We start from the raw sequence: 24111 nt of genomic DNA, 5'->3' as shown, positions 1-24111 counted from the left end.
AATACTGTTTTATGAACTGCTCACTTTCCTGAGAGCCGATGACGGGATAGCCATCCAACTGTTGGCTTTGAAATATACAGACCGTACAAGTACTTGCCAAAACAAAGTACATTTTATATAATGACCTTTTATAATGTTTTTACAGTCTTTACCATCATCAGTCAACTTTAATAGATATATTTTTGCCACATTAAAAAGGTCAACGGGCTCTCTTACGTTACATTGAAGATTCATTTCATCTAGTTTTTGTGCTGCAAACGCTACATTAGTGGATGTTCGCTAAGAGCGGATTATCAAAAATATACATTTTAGTGTACGAAATAGGGGTCGAAAGTTTGTATGGCAAGTCCGTCAATTTTAAAGATAGAAGCATGAAACTTTACTTTTGAATAAGACATTAAAACAATTAAATTGATATTTCAGCGTTTAAGGAAATTCTACTTTTTAAGTGGTAAAATAGGGAGGGATTGAACATTTTTACGAAAATTTCATCATTATTAAATTAAATTGAAAATTTATTTTTGATCAGTGTATTCGTGGAAATTTCACCCCTAAAGAAAGTGAATTAGAGACTGAAAGTGTACGTCCACCAGATTTTCAAATGTATTTTATGTTTAGGTATGAAACTTTGCTTTTTGGGTCAATCAGTAAATATTATAATAAAAGTTGACAATGAATACGCAGGTTAAAATCGTCAATTCTTGAGTTAGAAGCACAAAAACTTTTACCTCAGGCATTTGAGATTACGAAAACATAAATATTTATTTCAGCATACTATAAATGCGAGTAAACATCCATGTATTAGGGTGAAACCCATTAGCTATTGACATTTTGCATGAAAGTGCGTTTTATTATTGAAACTTAATTTTGTTCCGCTTTTGAAAGTATAAATATCCAGATTTATATTAGATCCGGTTAGGTACTGATTGGAAGTAATAAGTAAACAAGTATTCCATTATTAGTGGATTTTTTACGCCTCATATCTTAAGGATTTTATCTAAAATAAGAGATTAGTTCGAATTAATAAAATAACCTAAAAATGACTGGAGTAGACCTAAAGGAACTAATTTTCGCGCGATTGTTCCACGAAACCTGATCGAAAGCGATCTTTGTGAGTACAGTTTCGTATTTAGTAACGTACGAAGGTGGTATCCATATATTGGGTGAACAAAAGCATTTTAAATAATTGGAGTATCACAAAACTACTTTAGCACCTTTTTGTAAAATGTAATCAACTTCTACGCGAGCAAAGCCGCGAAAAACCGCTTATTAGTAGTAGCAGTAGTAGTAAATTACTCCAACAAACTACTTCAATAAAAATAAGCCATATTTTTATGTATGTAATAAAACTATAAATTAAACACTTCTAATAATCTGATATTTTGAAACTTACGTTGAGTTCAAAATGATAAAATTAACGTTTTTAAATAAATGTTAACTTAATTTAAAACAAGTGGTATAAATATTTTCATTTAAAAACAATCTGCCACACAAATAAATAATGAGTGTTTTACTAGATTAGACATAATTGACAAAATTTTATTAAACATTGAACATATTTACCATTCACAACTTAAGAACTAAATATTTACAGATAGTTTTGGTACAAATCATGTCCGCGTGGAATAGTGCCATAGATGCTTTACAAATAACAATATAAAATTATAATTTACTTACAGTGACATTTTAGTCGTCCTGCGCAGAACAAGGAGACAATAGTAATTGTAAATAAGTAATTCGTACTTATACTACTGAAAAAACCTCTAAAGATAATAAATGCATACTAAAACTGAAGACGTACATTATTTACATAATGATAATTTCTATCTTGAAATATTATAATTAAATATATCAAGTTTAATTAAAGTAGTTAAGAGAACCTTTTTCTTTTATTAAAAGGAAATAAGTGTTAATTAGTTGTAAAGAATTCGTATTTCTTTTATATAAAAATGTAACAGATCCACAGGTTCATATAAGTACGTGTACGTGTAACGTATACGTTGAGGATATTTTGATAATAAGTTTGGTTGACTGTCTTAAATTGATACTTAAGCCAAATTGCATTTTTTAACTACTTAACTGCAAAATTTATATGAATTAGACCACTGGATGCTTTCTATCCCGAAATTCAGTAGGGTTTCTTAAGAAGAGGGAATTAAAATCAAAAATTAGTAGTCGCTAACGAAGTAGTAAATACGATTGATTTAAGTTTAAAAAGAAACAAGTCACAAATTCGAACTTTTTTACATAACCACTATTTATATGTATATATTTTTATTACATTCATATTGTATGTACTATAATATACATTTAGGTTCAAAATGTTGTTAAAATAATCCTATAAACACTTTCTTATCTTAATTACGTACATCGCTTCAACGATTTTCAATAAACGTTTATTAACGTGTCGGTTATAAAAAGGTGTTTTGCGTGAGATTCAACATTATTCGTCAACATTGTAAGAAAGGCGGTTTTCGTCCCTTATCTTTTATACAGCTTCGAAAATAAGATGTGAGACCGTGACAAATACCCAATTTCTTTTGTAGTATTGAGTTGTTGGAAGAACAAACGAGTTTTTCTCACGCGTCATGGCCGGGTAGAGTAATGCCCTTCTATCTTGTCATTTTATCGACAACTCGTTTCTTATTACTGAACACATGGTTTACTTACACAGATCAAATGGAATCGAATCAAAATAAATTTTTTGAGAAGACTTTTAAGAGAAATTTTTGAACGTTTTTCACAATCATATTTTATACACGCATTTGAAACGTACATAAAAAAATATCATGGAACGTTCTTGGTATACTACAAGATATATTTGAGGTATTCTATGTAAGATAAAAGCTTAAAAATATTAAGATAATTAGATATACGCCACGGCAGCATACAACCGTCGGATCTAGGGGCTGATGACGTGCGAGTAAGTTCGCGAACTTGTGGCTCGACGACCTTTTTCGCCAGTGTGTCCCACCCTTCCAAAAAAGGAGGAGGTTCTCAAATCGATTCAGAACCTTAGAACTTTTGACTGGGTGGACCAATTTACATAATTTTGATTTTAATCAAGAGGTGTTGTGTGTCGTGTGTTCCCATTTAAATTTGATTGGGATCTAATAAGTAGTTTTTAGGTTATATCTAATAATGCGTATTTACGTGACTGTTTTGTTATCTACCAAAGATGTGTTACTTGTCGATTTAATTGAAGTCGGTTATTTTTTTTTTTTCGTTTGCGAGCAAACTTAATTATGTTTCGCCAGTACGTGGACGCGCAACGTTTGTAGTGTAGGTATTTGTAATTTTTGTTGCTTTTGATTGTAAAGTTACTCAAAATGAATTATTTCCGAATTTCGTCTTTTTTTTTGGTTTTTAAAATGTATTACGATACAATTCCTAAATAACATAAAGCTTCTTCTGTCGACGACATCGCAATACAGAATGAGAGTAAGCTTCACGTTTGTTACCGACGTCGAGCCGCGATCTTAAAAACCGCGTTCTTTAAGTTCGTAACGTTTATCACTACCTGACTTAATATAGGTACATCAGTATGCTTTACATCCAAGTCCAAATCGTACATATAACAAGTAATCGGACAAGAATTTGGAATTTATATTATTATTAAGATAATTATATTTCATATTTATATATTTTAGAAGTTAAACTTCTTTGGAATCGTTGTGATTTAAACGAACTTGATGAAACGAAGACCCACTAGGACTGCACAAACACCCAGACCACGGCATACATCTGTATGGCCAATACAAATGTTTGTCATGTGCGGGGATCAAACCCGCAACCACCAGCGCAACAGGTACAATCCATGGCTATGACCGCTGCGCCAACGTGGCGTCACCTAGCCTGTTAAGCCGTCGGTCCCGGTAGTTATCATGTAAACCTGATAGCGATCGCTACTCATAGTAGGGAATATATCCGCCAACCCGCATTGGAGCCGCGTGGTAGATTAAGATCTGATCCTTCTCCTACATGGCGAAAGAGGCCTATGCCCAGTAGTGGGATATTACAGGCTGAAGCGAAGATGAAACGAAAGTTCCTCACGATAAAGAAACATACGCATAAACGCATAGGAAAGAATGAGGTAGAATACATTAAACAGTCTTTTATATTCTCGCTGAAAAAATCTGTGTACTTTTCAGGAGCTTCGCTTCTACCGTGTGTAAATTGCACACACACACTTTGTTTTCCAAAAAAAAGATTATAGTTATAGGTTATCTCTAGATAGTACTTTGATTTTGTAGTTAAAAAGCAATTTCATAATAATTATATTTACGATGCCTTTGCTGCCATACTAGAAAAATCTGTTTTACGGCATACAGTAGGTATACGATTACAAATAAAATCATAATGAAAGTGATGTTATGAATTTGGAATAATAAAGCGTTTTTTATTTAAATCGTTAGATTAGAAAACATTTATTTTTTAAAGAATTGCGTAATCACAAGAAATTGGAATTATTATTAATTTATTATAAGTTAGCACTCTTTTATACTCATGTACTTCAAAAGTACCCTTCTCTAGTAAGACTTCTAAATAAAACTTTATTATAGATAACTAGTGGTCGCCCAGTGGTCGAAATTCGACCATAATTAATTTAAATTATAAGTTTGAACATTAAACAAAAGAGTATGTACAAAATAGTATGTGTGTCAAATACATGGTAGTGTGTGTAATATTTTATTTGTTGACTTTATATATTATTTATGCATTATTTAAAAAAATATATTAGCACTCTACACTTCTTCTCTATATAAGCTACAAGTGTTTAAAATTTCATACTCTTCCGTCCGCACAATTTTCGTAAAAAGGGGTACAAAATTTTTGCTTCACGTATTAATATACAGATGATTCAAAGAAACCTTTTGTTTCTTTTTAGCTTCCTTAAGACGACGAATTTGTTGACAAATTACATGAGAAGGAAAACAATTTATTAAAAAGAAAGGGAAGAGAAAAATGTTTTTTCACGCTCTTTTGTTTTTCAACGACTCTTAGTGAATTACTGTCGTGTCACATTTAAGTAGCTCTCGAAATTGAAATCATGAAAGTATTGTAGGTATACGACTTTTCATCAATTTAAGAACTATTTACTAGATTTTTAAATTATATTTGTTTTTAAACTTAGTTTGTTAAAATTATTTGTCAAGTATCAACCAACGTTCAACCAGGAACTTCCTACTTATTAACTTCTCCGTATGCAAATTCACAGAAAGTGTTCGCAACACTATAAAATAACGAAAACTGTGACGTCTAGGTTTAAGACGTGAAAAATTTTGGAATAAGTTCATACATGGATATGATCATGAAAATAACTGATTTTAGGTATTTTTTTAAAATATTTTTAGATATTTTTCAAACACATATTTTTTTCGCGTTCAAGTCTTAAAATTCATTTTTTCATTTAGACAACATTCCAATGGGACAAGTGTCGCAGAACCTGAGAACCGTGATTGGGAAACTCCCACAACATGCTGCGCTACACCTTCAACGGCGCAATTTCCCATGCTGCCGCGGTGACCCAAGTGTCGACACACACCCGGGTACACTACCCGCGGCTTGAGACCTGACCGGCGGCAACATCAAAATTGCCTCCAGCCAATGAACACACGGTTGCCACACTCTTCCCTACAAAAATTTTCCCACAACGCTCGACCAGTCCACTCTGCTATAGGCCAGAGAAGTACCCGGAGCTCATTCTTCCCAGTCGGTCGTTAGCCGTGATGGGTAGCAGTTTCGCAGCTGTGGAACTGCTGCCCATCTCGTCACCCACGGTTCACTGAAAGGAGGTTACCGACAAATGGCACCCTAAAATAATTATCCTAGCACAATTTTCCTCAAGCAATAGAAAAAGATTTACCTGAATTTTTCCAGTTTACGAAAGTCTTAGGCTCAAAGGGGTGTAATTGTTGATACATTAGTATTCGGTTAGTTGTGTTGTAAAAATATTTCTTTCTATTAATTTGTTTAATTTTTATCAAATTTTTTATACACAAATTCAATAAATATTTTTCAACATATACTAAATCACATTTCGAACAAACTGATCACATTTTTATACAGTTTGTTACTCACGTTACAAATGTCGACGTAGTTTTCTTGAAACATTTGTTCAACTATACAACTAACTTTTACATCAAAAATTTTATTATTAGCTAATATCATATATATACATCATATATACATCTCAAAGATAATCAAAATAATGAAATAAAATACAGTAAAAAAATAATATTAAATTAATATTACAGCCAGATGTAATCTAAATGTTTAAGTTATTGTTAATTTAGAAAATAATTATTGGATAAATGTTTATTTGTATAAAGTAATGAGAGTCATTTCATAAAATGCTATTTTACAACCATAAACATAAACTAGGTTATTGCTGAACTTTTTAAGAATCTTCGAATGCTGTGTTTTTAAAAAAGAAATAACTTACGGTGAAAAAAAAACACAATCTGGTATTGGCCTTTAAGTAACACTACTTGAACAGTTTATTGCACTGACTAGTCTTTTAGTCGAACGACTATTTAAATGAATTAGTTACGAAGTAATTATACTGCATTTCACCTACGCAAAGTTTCACAACTTGAGAGGAAGCATCCTACTTTTCTCCCCGACAAAACCCTCTCGTAATAAACGAAAGAAAAATTGGTATACGAAAATAAATTTACAACATCCGTATGCATCAAAGTGATATATACGCGCTTTTATTTTATGTAAATGATTGTTTCACTTGAACGTAATGATAAAAACCGTGGAACGCGTACGCGCTGACGTTTACAAATAGCACGATTTTTCACACCCGCCTGATTAAAACCACATCGTGATTTAATAAATCCGTAGGCCTTTTTAAAGTATTAAAGTTGGTTTTATTTAAATTTTTTTCGAGGGTTAGATCGAGTGGTGCAGCACAAACATCAATTCAGCGTTTATTCTTTTTAATGAATCATTTAAGATGAAGTAACTATTAGCTTTACTAAATCGACAATTTGCTGCGAAGATTCTGAGCCCACTGGTACCGTACCCACTGGAAAACGCTTGAACGAAAAACAAAAAAAAAATTGTGTATCAGCTCCGACGCAGGACTGGAGTTTATTCCTTCAAATCGACTGTCTATATAGGCACAAAAAAGGCTTAATCAAATAACGCCAACTATCGAAACCCAATAGTGTACAAAAACGTAACGAGGTCATTTGTTCAGAAGATTTTACTTTTCATATTTTTTTTTATACCGGGGTCCTTATGAGAATAGATTTTTAAGGAGTAAACTTTAAAAATTTAGGATGACACAAAAATTCTTACACATACGCGCACACAGACAAATACAAGCTCACGCAACGGTAATATGTAATTTTTACTTTAACCTGTAATAATATTATTTTAAGTGTATTGCTATTGCTTTGCTCAATGCCAAATATTCGAATGTACGTCAGTACAAAATCGTACGGTAACTGGGGAGCACACCGCCTAAGGCTGCATAGAACTGTTTCTTTGTCAGCTGAAGCGGAGTCACTTCCAGGTAAGTACGAAATGCTAAGATAATGAATATTCTGGTCTCTATATTATTAATGTTCGTTGTTCTCCGTAGATGATTAATATTTATGTACCTGTTACAAACGCCTTTCCCATTCTGCACGTGGGATAAAACACAGAATATATTCCGTGTTAACGGTGCCATCGGTGCATTATTACACGAGCGGAAGTTAGTATAAACAGTATTTTGTATGTTGTACTTGTTCATTACATAAGGTACTACTTATAAGGTATTTAAAAGGAATATAACACTTATATGCTGAGATAATACAGGACGCGAAGCAAGTTAATCAAGATAAATAATATAAGATAAATTATTCTTTAAATTTCTTCTAGGTGATAGAAAGTAAAAAAGGTAGCTGTAACGTTTTTTCTTCTCCTCGAGATATTTAAAAGCCTACCTCAATCAATATTTCTAATACAAACCCCTATTTAAATCTAACAGAGGTCTCGAAATTATATATCTATATCTATGAAAATAAATAAATTTGTAGTGTCTGTTTTTAATATTAAAATAACCGCTTCTTACTAAATGCATATGGATGTGTACACGGTGCATATACCAAAATAACATTTTTTACAATTTTCGTCTGTCTGTATGTTTTTTCCAACTAATCTATGAAACGGCTGGACCGATTTTGACGTAATTTACATTGGCAGATTGCTGATGTAACAAGGAGTAACTTAAGCTACTTTTATTTCAGAAATTTGTTTATTTTATAACTTATTTATTTTATATCTCTCTACACAACAACTTTTTTGCTAAATTCCACGCGGATGAAGTCGCGGGCACAGCTAATCTGTTAATAAAACAATCGTACAAATTTGACTATTTCATTTTTTATAGAAAGAGTGAATTAAATGGCACGGTTTGGATTAATTTATAGCTCATTTAAAAACGTTGACAAACGAACCACTAATTAAGTTGAACACAATTCATAGTATTTCATTATTAGCGTCTTTCTAATTTTTAAACCAGACTTATAAGATTTATTATTACTTACGTTCACTTTTTCGTGAGAAACAATGAAAAATAGACATTTTTTAATTAAAAACCGTTGTACCGTGAATTAAAATTAACGACTCGAAGTCTTAGTTCTCTGCCAATACAAACAGACCACACGCAAACACTGCTTTAATTACGATAGGCATGAGTACGGTCGTGCTGTTGTTATGAACAACCTGTCAAGTACCGCGTGTTTATGGAGGCCTGATTTCAATTCATATACCTTGTCTTGAAAAAAACAATCACGATTCAGCTTGTGGAATTCCACTGCGGGCCATAGGCCTCTGTATTCGTGTAGAAGAAAGATTGAAGCCTAATCCACCACGCTGAACCACTGCGTTTTGATGGATAAAACAATATGGATATGAAGTAAAATAATTTTCATTTGTTATTTCTCTAATCATAATACATGCAGAAGCAAGGTTAACAGCAGTGCTATTTAATTTAAACAAAAATTATTTATAATTATTTATATCGTATAATATAATAATTTTAAACGTTCATGGTCATTATAAACACTTGATTCTTGACGCTGATGATTTTGAGAACTAACACGATTATCGTTTTTAATACCCCGATACTTCGGTGACGTTGTGAAGGCCATGGTGATGGGGTCACGGCTACGGGTAGGTTATTCAAATATTATAATTAACTCTCGAATAAATTAATCATGGTTATTATGTATCTACCACCGATTCGTAGTGTAGATTCTGATGAGCGGAATCGCTAAAAAACCTAGCAATTACTTTTTAAAAAAAGTTACTCGAAAATATTAAAAAAATAATAATAATACGTTCAGAAGCATTTTATTTTACAAATTAAATAAAAACTCAATTGGGTCGAAAAAGTATCATCTGTTTATATTTATTGCTTAAATTATTATCTACGTCGAATTCACTTACGTTTAGTTTTGTTTTAATCCATCTCACTCGTTGGCTGTCTGTGACACGCTGGTCTTTTTTAACTAAATCTGAAGTCCTCGAGAACTTGCAGGACACACACAAATAGCTCGGGTAAGCGCGCTATTCTTAAATATTAACCTATCAAACGTCGAAACGCCGTATTGTTATAAAATTAAAAGATGCGTAATTGTTAATATTTAAGGTACTTCGATCACTGCTTCCCTATTTTGCATTCAAAACGTTAATATACTAACAACAATAATAACGATAAAACCGCGAAAGTAGAAAATGATCTAGAAAAGCTTATAGATAGAAATTTTCCTAAATCAATATCTACGAACAGACTTTTCAGGTTTATAATATTGTAAAGATGTCGTATGTACGTTTAGCAAGGGATACATTTTATTATTTTGCGTTTGTACCTAGAAACCTCATTCATATCAGAAAAAAGTAATATTTACAGCTTCAACGGAATGAATAAGATAATAAAATTTTATCCGATTGAATCTGCACTGATTTTATTTGGTTCGTATAAGCAATGCTTGACGCAGATGATAAAATAATAAATTAATTTTAGGGTTCCATTGTAATGCTGAAAATCGGTTTAAATTATTTTTTGAATTCCAATTTTTTTATATGATTTTTGCTAATTAATCTTATTACTTGCTTTATCAAGATATTTCCTGGCACTGATATAAAGCGTTCGTAATAAGTACCTCCACAAAATAATAATAATAATATTAACAATCTAAAAAGAGCACTGAAATGTTTACGTGTCTTTCTTTCCTCCATATTATAGCCTTTCTTCGTTGTTTAGGTATATTCCCGACAAGGATGTGTTAAAGCAGTACGAAATTCTCATTTTTTGATTGCAGCACTGTGAACAAAAAACTATTAAGGTACGTGTCTGATAATACGCGATGATAGATTTAGTATTATCGAATCCAGTATTAATAATTGTGTCATTGAATTATCTGCTTATTTTAGAGTATACAAAGTAAACTTTGCGTATTATATCATATATTACATCGATATAATACATCCACATCAATTACCCGAAGTAAATTTATCATTGTATTATGATATATCATTATATCATATATTCACTAGGGACTAGGCAATAGCCTATTAAAATAAAAAAAAAGTGAGTTAAAATTTCACCGCTTTTAAGGCAGTTTATTTTTTTTAAGGCGGTTGCAACTTAGTTTAAAATTTTTGTTTAGTCCCAATAATTGACAGAATTACTATTTCTGCTTTCTGTTTGTTATTAGCATCGGTAGATGTTTTTAATATTTTTGTAACATTTAAAATGTTGATCAAAAAACATAAGTAGTATGTGAAAAAATAAAACCCTTTTCTACTCAATTTCTCCGATCATTATTATTTAAACCATCAATATGTCATAAAAATCAGCATCAACTGAATTAAGGATGGTGCTCTTCTCTTGTCATTAGTCCTTTTTTATTTCCATGCACGCTCTAACAATACGGATACTAATTTTAAAAAAATTTAAACTCCTTAGTTAAATTACTGTAAATGCTAAACTTCCAAAACATCTCATAATATTAGGTAGTGTAAAAATACAACATAAATTAATTAATACATATTGGAATAGTAAAAAAAATTAAATAAAACAAACATACCTCACATTTTATTAATCTATTGTTATTTGTTAGGTTATATTTATTTCAGCTTTCTTGAAATTTAATGACTAATGATGTTTACCCCCATCGGTGATTGAAATTTTGTGTGATAATTGTGTTTGCTCGCAAACAAAACAAAAACCGACTTCAATTACATCGACAAGTAAAAGAACGTAAGTAGACGAAAAAGTCAAGTCGCGTATTTGACGCGCTATTTTATAATTATAATTACTCAATGTTTTATATAATACTATGTATATGATTTATAATTACTCAAAAAGTAGTCATCAGATCTCGATAATATTAAATGGAATCACAAGACAAGAATCCGCTTTCGATTAACAAGACTCATCAAAATTATTTATAAATAATAAACTGGTACCCTAGCTAAAACAGCTCACTACGTTATAGTAGATGTGACCACCTAACATCATTTGAAGTAGTTTTACCTAATTCAGATAGATGGCGTTGCGGCAAAGTACGCACCGTCTTATAAATACGCGTCATTAAAGATTACTCAAAAACTACTCACTATATCTCGATTATATTTGAATGGAACCACACAACAAGTATTAGCTTTCAATTAAAGTAAAAATCATCAAAATCGGTAAGCCCAGTGATAAGTTATACGGCTTAATATAACAAAGGTCGACGAAACAATAGTCAAGTAAATATGCATTACTAGATATAACTCGAAAATTAGTCCAAAGTTTTGAAGTAAAATACATTTTAAGAAATACAATCCATTTAATAAAACACTTTTTTTTCGGATTTTATTGCGGTTTATTGTTAACTTTTGATTCCCGACGTTCCTCAATTAGCACATTCTGCGTAGATAGGACTAAATAAATATTGATGTATGTCGGGTAGTTTCGAATAACTTTGTAACGTTAGGACGTCTGACACCTCAGTCCTCCAGTGATCATGGTTGCTGTAAAGTATCCGAAACGTCGGGAATCAAAAGTTAACAATAAACCGCGATAAAATCCGAAAAAAAGTGTTTTATTAAATGAGTAAAATTCGCGTAAACATTAGAAAAAAAAAATACAATCCAATTGAGAACCTTCTTTATTTTTTGGAAGTCGTTTATAAATGCGTCTTATTTTTACATGACACCCTTAAATTAATAAATATACGCATTTATTCTTACTCACTATTTGACTTATTCAGCTTTTTATAAAATGCCAAGAATAAATATATTGTGTGAAAAATTCATTGTGTACCTCGCCTGTGCTTTGTAGGTTATTTAGAATGTCGAGGTATTTCATAGTATGCAAGATCATATACTTTACTACTAGCATAAATTAAGTACAATTTAAATTTATTTGACTGAGTGAAAATGTTAACAAATTTAAGAAATATTATAAATGCGAATACAATGTGAATTATAAAATAAATAATCACGGAACAAGAGTTTGCTGTTAACTATACTAACCTAAAAGGGTAACCAAAATTAAGTTACACATTTTAATTACTATTAAGATATTCATGTTTAATCATGTCGGAGCCCATTTCACCAATCATAATTGTTGGAGCATTCGTGTTTCCACTAGTAATTGAAGGCATTATACTAGCGTCTATTACTCGTAGTCCTTTTGCTCCATGCACTTTTAAGAAGTTGTCAACAACTGACTCTTTTGGGTTCGGTCCCATTTTTGCTGTTCCAACCGGGTGATATACCGTAGAGCTTGTATTAATTACGAAGCATTTCCAATATAAATCGCTTTCAAATTTATATCGGTCACATTCAGGTAATCTCACTTTATGTAAGAATGCGTTTATAGATCTAAAAAAAGGTGTTTCAACAATCTTTGCTAGCATTTTTATACCTTCAACTGTCATTTCTAGATCCCTGTTATCGCTAAAATAATTAGCATTTATTATTGGATGATCATATGGACTGCATGATTTTAAGCGTACTGTTCCTCTAGAAAACGGATGCAAAAGATCAAATAGAAAGACATACATCGATTTCTTGTCAATAAATTCTGTAAAAGAGTCCATTACATCATCACGATAAATGGCAAAAAAGTTATCGAGCGATTGTGTTTTTTTCCTACTAATTAACAAATGACTTTGAAATTCTGGAAATTCCATGTTTGGATTACGAGAAAAAAACGCTGTAATATCGCTAAAACTGTTTTGTGCTAGAAGACCCGTTTTATTATACATGTATTTTACTACCTCAAATAATTTTTCTGCTTCGTTTTCAGCTCCTGGTTCATCTCCATAAATTATTACTGAAACTCTATTATGATCATGTAAATTTTTACCGACACTCGGCAAATCGATTAGGCATGGAATATTTTTAGATGTTAAATGTTCTTTTGGACCTATACCGGAAAGCATTAACAATTGTGGGGTATTGATTGTACCCGCACTGACTATTATTTCCTTACTTGCGTAAAATGTTTTTGTTTCTCCCAAAATATCAGCTTTAATTCCATATGCTTTTTTGTTGTCATCCATTAAAATTTTTGTTACAAATGCATTAGTAATGATTTTTAAATTTTTTCTATCCTTAATAGGTTCAATGTATGAGCTATAAGTACTATATCTACGACCGTTTGCAGCGGTCACACTAAATATACCTGACAGTCCTAAGCCTTTAAATGGCACTGAATTAATATCTGGAACACGTTTAAAGCCCATATAGTTCCAAGATTCTAAAACTTTTTCCGTCAGGTCTCGATATGTACTATTAAATCTGTTAATAATCTGAGGACCTTCATGACCATACGCATTTCTTATCTCAGAATTTTCTAATAACTTGATATTTTGAAAATTTTCTGCTTTTCTAAAATAAGAATATACGTTTTCTTGAGTCCAATTAGGATTTCCGGCATCCTTCCATGCTCGATAATCACTGTCTACTCCTCTAACGTATAACATAGCATTTATTGAGCTACATCCTCCTAGCATTTTAGCTCGAGGCCAATTAACAGAACCATTTTTCAGTGCTTGGTGCGTTACACCATCATTTTCAGTAAAATATTTCCAATCATATGTCGAATTTATAAGGGTTTCTGCCATATATGGAATCTGAAATAATAATTAAATAAAATAAATTAAAAACGATATATGTACATAAAACATTTGTTTGTATCAAATACCTATTTAAGAAAATACAATAATATTTGTAAACTTGCATCAGATTCAATAGGTGGTTCAGGTCCCGCTTCAAGCAATAATATATTCCAGTCACTTAATTCACTTAGACGGTTTGCTACTACACTACCCGCTGATCCTCCACCAACAATAATAAAATCGTAGGTTTCAAAATCTGAAATAAGTTAAAATTTTGATTAACCAATAAAACACGTCTGACGTTGTAATAAAATCAACAGTGAGAGGTTGCATATTCACTTTGAATAATACCAGAATTATAAAACTTCCGTGATAACATTACAATTACTAACTTACCACCGACATACGGATGCGGGGTTTTTGGTATTAAACATTGTGTTGCAGCTAAGAAATTTATTGCTGATGCAAACAGTTGGGGGGCAACACCTGATGTTGTGGCGCAAACATTACTGTCGTTGCTAAAAAATAGAAATCAATTCTTTAATTTTCCTTATTTTTCATGAGGCATTATAATATAATATCTTCACGCCGGCACTGGGCTGAAATATATATTTTATTAAAAACGAATTAAAAATTATTAAACTAGAACATCAAGATAATTCACCGCAGATTGATTAGTCATCTAAATTTTTTGTCAAAACTTTGTTCAACATTAATCACGTGACGAAACCTGGATAATTTACAAAAAAAAAAATCAGAAGCTCGACGGTTCTTAAAATGAAACTATTTAGCACATGTCAATCGTTACTAAATATTTTGTTGTTATTGACTTATGAATACTTTATAAGGAATAAACAAAAAATACAGAAAATTACTAAGTAGGGTAATATAATATTGTATAGCTGCACCAATAGAAGTATTCTTTCAAATGTTGTAAGTAGCTGTCTTTTTGGTTAACATTTATTGTAATCGACCACGTTGATACATGGAACAAAAGGTCAGCAAAATTTCGATCAGGTTGTAGATTTAATAGCCCGGTTTTGAATTTACGTACTATATTTATAAAAGAAAAACACAAGAAATTGTTATAAACGGGACACACTATAACTGACACTATCAAAACTTATTTTAGAAACCAACTTTAACCTTTTATTAGATACTAGTGAAAATCGACCATAATTAATTTAAATTATGTTTGAACATTATTAAGGTTAATAATTAACAATTAAAAGTAATACGAACAGGACGCAAAAAGTAAAAAATTAGATATTAATTTACATATTAACTATCGATATACGATTAAATAAAAAAATTTGTAACTGTTGCGCTGGCGGTTGAGTGTTCGGTCCCCACACATGACCAACATTTGTATTTGCCATACAATTTTTTTTAATGTAAGTGAAATATCCGCAGGCTTATAATGCCCGTGCTTTTGTTATTCCATATGCCATACGAATTTTTGCCATGGTCTGGTTGTTTTTCCAGTCCTTTTGGGTCTCCCCACCGTGCTTCGGAGAGCACTTTAAGCCGTCGGTCCCGATTGTTATCATGTACACATGATAACGATTTAGATTTAGAATTTTTGCGAATGAATTTTTTAAAGTAGCCGGGCTGTCAGTCTAAGAAATTTCCAAACTGTCAAAGAATGTACATTAATTTCGTGACAAAAATACTAATAAAAAGAGAATATTTTAAAATGGTATTGGGAGAATTTCTAGTACCCGATTTGTCAATGTTTTCCTCCACGAATATTAAATTTATCTAATTTAAAATTGGCTGTATGCCTTCGTTAAAAAATGATGCATCTAGGAGACAAAAAGTATCTCTTGAAAGTATTTTTAAGTTAGGTGTAATTTTACCAAAAAAAAAAAATCCATTTCTAAATTAATTTTTGAAAAAGATAGATCTGTGAAAAATTTAATTAAAATTAAAAACTAATTTTATAAAATTTACCTCAAATTATTTTGAAACTAGCTGTACCCGCGACTTTGCTCGCGTGGAATTTAACAAAAAAGTTATTGTTCAGTTATAAAATAAATAAATTTCTAAAATAAAAGTAGCATAAAATACTCCTTACTACATCAGCTATCTGCCAGTGAAAGTCCCGTAAAAATTAGTCCAGCCGTGTAACAGATTAGCCGGAACAAGCAGACAGACAGGCAGACAGACAAAAATTGTAAAAAATATTATTTGATGATGATGATGACGCCGCGTTGGTGCAACGGTTAGAGCCATGGATTGTACCTGATGCGCTGGCGGTTGCGGGTTCGATCCCCGCACATGACAAACATTTGTATTGGCCATACAGGTGTTTGTCGTGGTGTGGGTGTTTGTGCAGTCCTTGTGGTCGGGTCTCCCCACCGTGCCTCAGAGAGCACGTTAAGCCGTCGGTCCCGGTTGTTATCATGTACACTTGATAGCGATCGTTACTCATAGTAGGGAATATATCCGCCAACCCGCATTGGAGCAGCGTGGTGGATTAAGCTCTGATCCTTCTCCTACATGGGGAAAGAGGCCTATGCCCAGTATTGGGATATTACAGGCTGAAGCGGTGATAATGATGATGATAATGATGATACATCCATATACGTTTAGTAAAAAGCGGTTATTGCAATATTATCATCAGACACTCCAATTTTATTTGTATAGATTTTGTACTTTGTTGTGAATTTAGTCTTTCGTCAAATTTCATCTTTGTCCATCCTGAATGGATGGACCATCCAGCGGTTTTTGAGTTCTCGTGATGAGTGTGTCAGTGGTTTATCTTTTATATATATAGATTACGATGCATTATTTGGACACCTCCTCATTGTCTATAGAGTATACATTTTTTCAAAACATTGGACTTTCATACAAACTTCCAACCCCCGTTTTATCCCCTTAGGGGTTATGTTTCGTAAAATTCATTCTTAGCGGATGTCTACGCTCTATAAGGAACCTACCTGCCAAATTTCAAGATTGCAGCTGTTATAGTTTCGGAGATTTCGTGATGAGTTAGTCAACCTACCATCCCCTGTTTTAATCCCAAAAGGGAGTTGATTTCTAAAGATACATTGTTTGGATACCTTTTCATTATCTATAGAGCTTACATTTTAAATTTCAATTCTCTTACTTAAAAAACATAGGACTTTCATACAAACTTCCAACCCCCGTTTTACCCCTTAGGGATCGAGTTTCGTAAAAACTGTCTTCAATCAATCTCTATAAGGAACCTACCTGCCACAAGTTTGTAGGTGTTATAGTTTCGGAGATTTGTTGATGAGTGAGTGACCTTTCGCTTTTATATCTTATACTATTAAACGAGCAATTCTTGTATATATATATATATATATATATATATATATATATATATATATAATCTGGATCTCGGAAACGGCTCCAATGATTTTCATAAAATTTAGTATATAGGGAGTTTCGGGGGAGATAAATCTATCTAGCTAGGATTCATTTTCAGAAAATGTCGTTTTATCCTTGTTTTTAGGGAGTGAAAAAAATATCGTTAGAATGCGAAGGGAAATTTTGCCTTTGTCAATTTAGTTGCAATAGCTCGGTGGGAAATCGGTCGGGCGGGATCAACCGAGAAGATCATGGTTCAAATCCCCATGTCTCTGATCAATTATTTTTTCTTTTTCTTTTTCTAATTGCATTCGTTATTTTTTATTTAAATAGGCTGTTCTTATTTTTTATTATTATGTCGGTAAAATCGAAAAATATTATTCATATTTTATCATTATTATTTTTTAATTATTTTTTATTTTTGATTTTTTATATTTATGTATATTTTTTATTATTGTCGGTAAAAAAAATATTATTCATATTTTATAAATAAGTATCTTATACTATTAAACGAGCAATTCTTGTATATATATATATATATATATATATATATATATATATATATATAGAATCTGGATCTCGGAAACGGCTCCAACGATTTTCATAAAATTTAGTATATAGGGAGTTTCGGGGGAGATAAATCTATCTAGCTAGGATTCATTTTCAGAAAATGTCGTTTTATCCCTGTTTTTAGGGAGTGAAAAAAATATCGTTAGAATGCGAAGGGAAATTTTGCGTTTGTCAATTTAGTTGCAATAGCTCGGTGGGAAATCGGTCGGGCGGGATCAACCGAGAAGATCATGGTTCAAATCCCCATGTCTCTGATCAATTATTTTTTCTTTTTCTTTTTCTAATTGCATTCGTTATTTTTTATTTAAATAGGCTGTTCTTATTTTTTAATATTATTTCTGTAAAATCGAAAAATATTATTCATATTTTATCATTATTATTTTTTAATTATTTTTTATTTTTGATTTTTTATATTTATGTATATTTTTTATTATTGTCGGTAAAAAAATATTATTCATATTTTATAAATAAGTAATAATTCGTATTTAAATGTGATTTTCAGAAAAAAAAACACGAATTATTGGAGCGCCTGTCAGTTTTTGAGACGCAATTACTCTCAATCTTGTAATTGTGGTTGACACGCGTTGGGGCAACGGTTACGCCATGGATTGTACCTGTTGCGTTGGCGGTTGCGGGTTCGATCCCCGCACGTGACAAACATTTGTATTGGCCATATAGGTGTTTGCCGTGGTCTGGGTGTTTGTGTAGTCCTTGTGGGTCTCCCCACCGTGCCTCGGAGAGCACGTTAAACCGTCGGCCCCGGTTGTTATCATGTACCTGATAGCGATCGTTACTCGCTTAGTAGGGAATATATCCGCCAACCCGCATTGGAGCAGCGTGGTGGATTAAGCTCTGATCCTTCTCCTACATGGGGAAAGAGGCCTATGCCCAGTAGTGGGATATTACAGGCTGAAGCGTTGTAATTGTGTATTTTGTATCAATTTTTAATTTATCGTTATTTTTTATTTTTATTTTGCGTAAATTAGCTATTAATAATTGTGTTTGCAGGCAAACGAAAAAAAAACCAACTTCAATTATATCGACAAATAATACAACGTAGGTATACGAAAAAATAGTCAAGAAATACACATTATCAAAGATTACTCCAAAAGTTGTAATCAGATCTCGATGAAATATGACCACATGATAAACATCGGCTTTCGATTAAGTTAAAAATCATCAAAATCAGTACACCCAGTAGTATGTTAAGTATTATGTAGTTAATGTAAAGTTATGCGGATTTTTGAGAGTTTCTCTCGATTTCTCTAGGATCCCATCATCAGATCCTGGTTTCCTTATCATGCTACCACACCAGGGATATCTCCTTTCCAACAAAAAAAAAATTATCAAAATCTTTTCATAAACGACGAAGTTATCCCCGAACATACATTAAAATATATATATAGCGACCCGCTCCGGCTTTCCACGGGTATAAAATATAATTATAGCCTATGTTATTCAATGAAAAATGATTAAAATCGATCCAGTAGTTTTAATTTATTTATTACTGCCCGTGGCCCGCACGCGTTAACTTTAGAGTAAAAGCCGGCCGGAACTGCCGCAAACGCTACGTATTATTAGTATTATTATTAATTTTTAAATCTATAATATCTTCAAAAATATTCATTTAAATCATATGCTATAAAGGGCCATATAGATCTATATTAAATCAACAATGTATTTAAAGTATTTAATTAGATTAAGATTAATGCTGTATGGTTAAAATCGCATTAAAAATTAGCCATTATTTGTCGTAAAAAGTAAATGACAAAAAATGTTATTGTGGGATATCCATAAGAGATAGACATATACCATAGCGGAGTTTTCTGTACTTCTCAATGTGTACTTAGTACATTATTTTGATAAATCTCGTAGGGTTCAGGCTGCGTTTCCAATGTAAGCAGAAAAAATGTAATTATTTACGACATCACATTAGAAACCTCAAAAATAACAGTATTTCTCCACTATTTAATGGATGTTATTATACATATAAAGCTTCCTCTTTAATCACTCTATCTATTTAAAAAAACCGCATCAAAATCCGTTGCATAGTTTTAAAGATTTAAGCATACATAGGGACATAGGGACATAGGGACAGAGAAAGCGACTTTTTTTAAAACTATGTAGTGATATATATCGCACCTTCGGTGCAACAAAGTCAAAACAGCTCATTTCTTAATTTTACAGGAGAGGACTTTTAATTTTTTTTTCGCTTTTACTTCCTCATTTCTGGATTACTATTTATGGTAGGTTTGAAATCTTTATAAAATTAATAGTTTACTTTTTTTGCTATAGTTTAAAAATCTTATATTAAACTAGCGACCCGCCCCGGCTTCGCACGGGTGCAATGCTGATACTTAATATACTACAGAATATCTTTATTTATAGTATGAAGCTAGCTTATGACATGGTTATTAACATAATAATAACATTCAAATATGCGTCGTTAGATTACACGTTGTTACAGAATGTGTTGAAGAAATAAAGGTTCACTGCTCGTTCCCGTAGGTGATAGCGTGATAATTTGTAGTCTATATGTTGACCCGACTTCTTAATAATATTCGTGCCAAATTTGAAGTAAATCCATGCAGTACTTTTTGAGTTAATCCGGACATACAGACAGACAAACAGACAAACAGACAAAAATTATAAAAACTATATTTTTGGCTTCGGTATCGATTGTAGATCACACCCCAAGTATTCTTTTAAAAAAATATTCAATGTACAGTTTTGACTTACCTACCATTTTATGTATAGATTATCAAAAAGTCTTATTATTAGACATAACAAAAAAGTGTCCTGAATTGTGACTTTGTTGCACCGAAGGTGCGATATATATATATTGAGTTTCCTTTAGCCGAATTGAGTAACCTCCTCCTTTTTTGAAGTCGGTTAAAAAAGACTTCATCCAAACCGGCAGCGAATCATTTTAACTCTCTCTTCTACTACTAATCCTTCACGATTTACTAAAAATACCGAGCTTAGCTCGGTCACCCAGGTACTATATATATATATATATATATATATATATATATAAAAGAGACTAAATGAACCGCTCAGTTTTACTAACATTAAATTATTTTATAATCCAGTTTTATCTCTCTTGGTTTATATAGCACGACAGTATATAAATATAACTATTGTGTCATATACACCGAATATACGTTTTATCAATATAGAAATAAAAACAGCTAAACAGAACATCTTATATTATTGCAAAAGACGAACCTTAAACAAAAGGTAGGATTTGATAATCAATGTTTGTGTGTCGCAGATGCCTGGTTTCTTTTGAATTCTGGCTTTTCTGGCTTTAGTATTTATCTAAAAATTATCAACAAACAGCATATTGTCTTCGTCGCATTGTTATGTGCTGTATGGTTACAGTAGTATAGAATATGTCACCCATTCTCTTCGCGTAGGTGTTGTAATAAGCGCCTAAGATATAACACAGTTCCACTACCACCTTGGAACTGTTATAGCTGACCGATGACAGGATAACCATCTAGCTGGCTTTCAAATACACTGGCCAAAGGCTAAATAATACAGAAATAATTCGAGTTATAGAGTTTAATATTAAGGTTAACGTTTTTAAAAATTTTAAACGGTCACTATCATGAAAAATAATGTAGTCATAATAACGAATATTAAGTGAAAAAAGGTCAAATACGAATAAAGTTCTAAATTAAGATATTGAATTTAAAAAGTCTGTCCATCCGAAATGATATAATATTCATATTCATCATCATCATCGCTTTAGCCTATCGCAGTCCACTAGTGAACACAGGCCTCCACAAGTTCTCGCCAAAAATAGCGCGAACCCATGTGTTTTGCCCATAGTCACCACGCTGTGCAAGCGGGTTGGTGACCGCAGGGCTGACTTTGTCGCACCGAAGACGCTGCTGCCCGTCTTCGGCCTGTGTATTTCAAAGCCAGCAGTTAGTTGTATGGTTATCCCGCCATCGGTCAGCTTTTTAAGTTCCAAGGTGGTAGTGGAACTGCGTTATCCCTTAATCGTCTCTTACGACACCCACGGGAAGAGAGGGGGTGGCTATATTCTTTACTGCCGTAGCCACACAACAGTAAATATTTATATTATGTATTCGATATTATACACTCTAACCACGTTAACAAAATTAAACCACGATCGGATTAGTTCTTGTAATGTGATTATTTATTATTAACCACGATATTTTTATTTTTGTCCAACTACATACTAGCACAAGCTAATAAAACAATATATAACTAAAATGATTGTTGATGCATGAAACAGTTGTAATGTTAGACTCTTGGACTGGAAATAATATAATTTAACGCAGTATTTTGTACGATAAAATTTCAAACGAGCTTGTGCAATCACATAAAATATCGACTGTTTTAAACGCGAACAATATACGGAAACAAACAAGCAGATGTTGTGCTAATTTTTTATTAACACAGTTTCGATTTTAATTACATCCGGCGGTCGACATTGGATCCCTGGCGGCGCGGTTCGAATTAACGAAGCATTTAAAGCTCTGCCCGAGTAACGTGTTTTACCAGGTCACAGCAGAAATTAAAAACAAATACCTACCATTTAAAAAAGTACACTACTATTACTTCTTTTATCGCCCATTTTATCCAAGCGTTAAAATGTCTATTATTCTGCAGGAAGTCAGACATGATTACTTAAGACTTTGAATATATTTATATAATTGTGTTTTCTAGCAAACGAAAAAAACCTACTTCAATTACATCGACAAGTAATACAACGTAGGTAGACGAAAAACTAGTCAAGTAAATACGCATTCTCAAAGATTACTCCAAAATCTGTAATCAGATCTCGATAAAATTTAAATTTGACCACATGATAAACATCGGCTTTCGATTAAATTAAAAATCATTACAATCGGTACACCTAGTAAAAAGTTATGCGGATTTGCGAGGGTTTCCCTCGATTTCTCTGGGATCCTATCAGATCCTGGTTTCCTTATCATGGTACAATAATAGGAATACTAGGATGTCTCCTTTCCAATAAAAAAAGATGATATATAATATGGTCGAATTGAGTAACCTTCTCCTTTTTTGAAGTCGGTTAAAAAATTAATCTGATCTACAAATGAATGTAAATAACATCAACAGTTATCTACTTCTTAAATAAAATAATAATATTGTATTTTATTAACACTTAAAAGTGCAAATCGTATCTATCCGTACTGCACAAATTATATCCTATCGATAAATAATTATTACTGACTGGCTATAATATGATGCAGATGCTAATTCCACTTACTCACGACTTCAATAATTTTCATTTCACAATATTTGTACTGTTGCTGTATTTTATATCAAATATATTGATTCAAATTGTATATGTGCTGCAACAGATAACGTAATTTTCTGTTATTATTCGTATAAAACTACCGTAAAAAATCTAACATCGTGAAAACTCCTTTTCATCTTTCGACTGCGGCACCCTAAAGTTAAGGTTTTATGAGGCATGAACTATCGACAGAAGATAAATGATCGCAAGAGGTCTATATAGACGTAGTTTCGGCGCTTTGCCAAAATTAAATAATAGAACCTCTGACCGGAAACTATTAACGAATGTCCTTGACTCTGTTACCGTACGTAAATTACGTGTTTTTTTTTGTTGTGTATGAATCTTTCAATATTCTAAAATTTTCTAAAGTTTTCCATGCACTTGGTTTGACTCGTTTTGGCGGGAGCACTACTGTGCTTTTAGCTATTTATACATTTAAATAGTAAAGTCAAATATACCTTTAAATTATACAAATATGAACTACTCTCAAACTATTTCATAAAATTAAACAAGTATAAAAAATCACATAGTACCAATATGTCACGAGAGAATTCGTAACTTAAAAATAAAACTCCAATACTTTATTTTCATCACAGCTATTTCGAAAGCTAACGATATCATTAATACGTAAACGCAATAAAACCAACCAAATAACGTTTAATAGTCGATACGAGTTCAAATTTAACTGGGGCAATCAAAATTCACTTTAATAGATGCCTACCACATTTGATGCCACACAAATTTGTTTTACTGCTATCGAAACACCGGCCGTTCTTCTCGAAATAA

At 32.1% G+C, this 24111-nt stretch overlaps 1 long non-coding RNA gene across 1 annotated transcript; it reads left to right on the top strand.

Annotated features, from left to right (window-relative positions):
* Positions 1-21021, top strand: LOC123657165. The gene is made up of 4 exons (XR_006743667.1): positions 1-83; positions 15933-15939; positions 16238-16244; positions 21012-21021. It is a non-coding gene; the product is annotated as an uncharacterized LOC123657165 (long non-coding RNA).
* Positions 21022-24111: the final 3090 nt, after the last annotated feature.

This window comes from Melitaea cinxia, chromosome 10 (assembly GCF_905220565.1).
Source record: "Melitaea cinxia chromosome 10, ilMelCinx1.1, whole genome shotgun sequence".
In the NCBI taxonomy this organism is placed as follows: domain Eukaryota; kingdom Metazoa; phylum Arthropoda; class Insecta; order Lepidoptera; family Nymphalidae; genus Melitaea; species Melitaea cinxia.
Note: the sequence above shows the minus strand (reverse complement) of the source record. Positions and strands in the feature narration are given on the sequence as shown.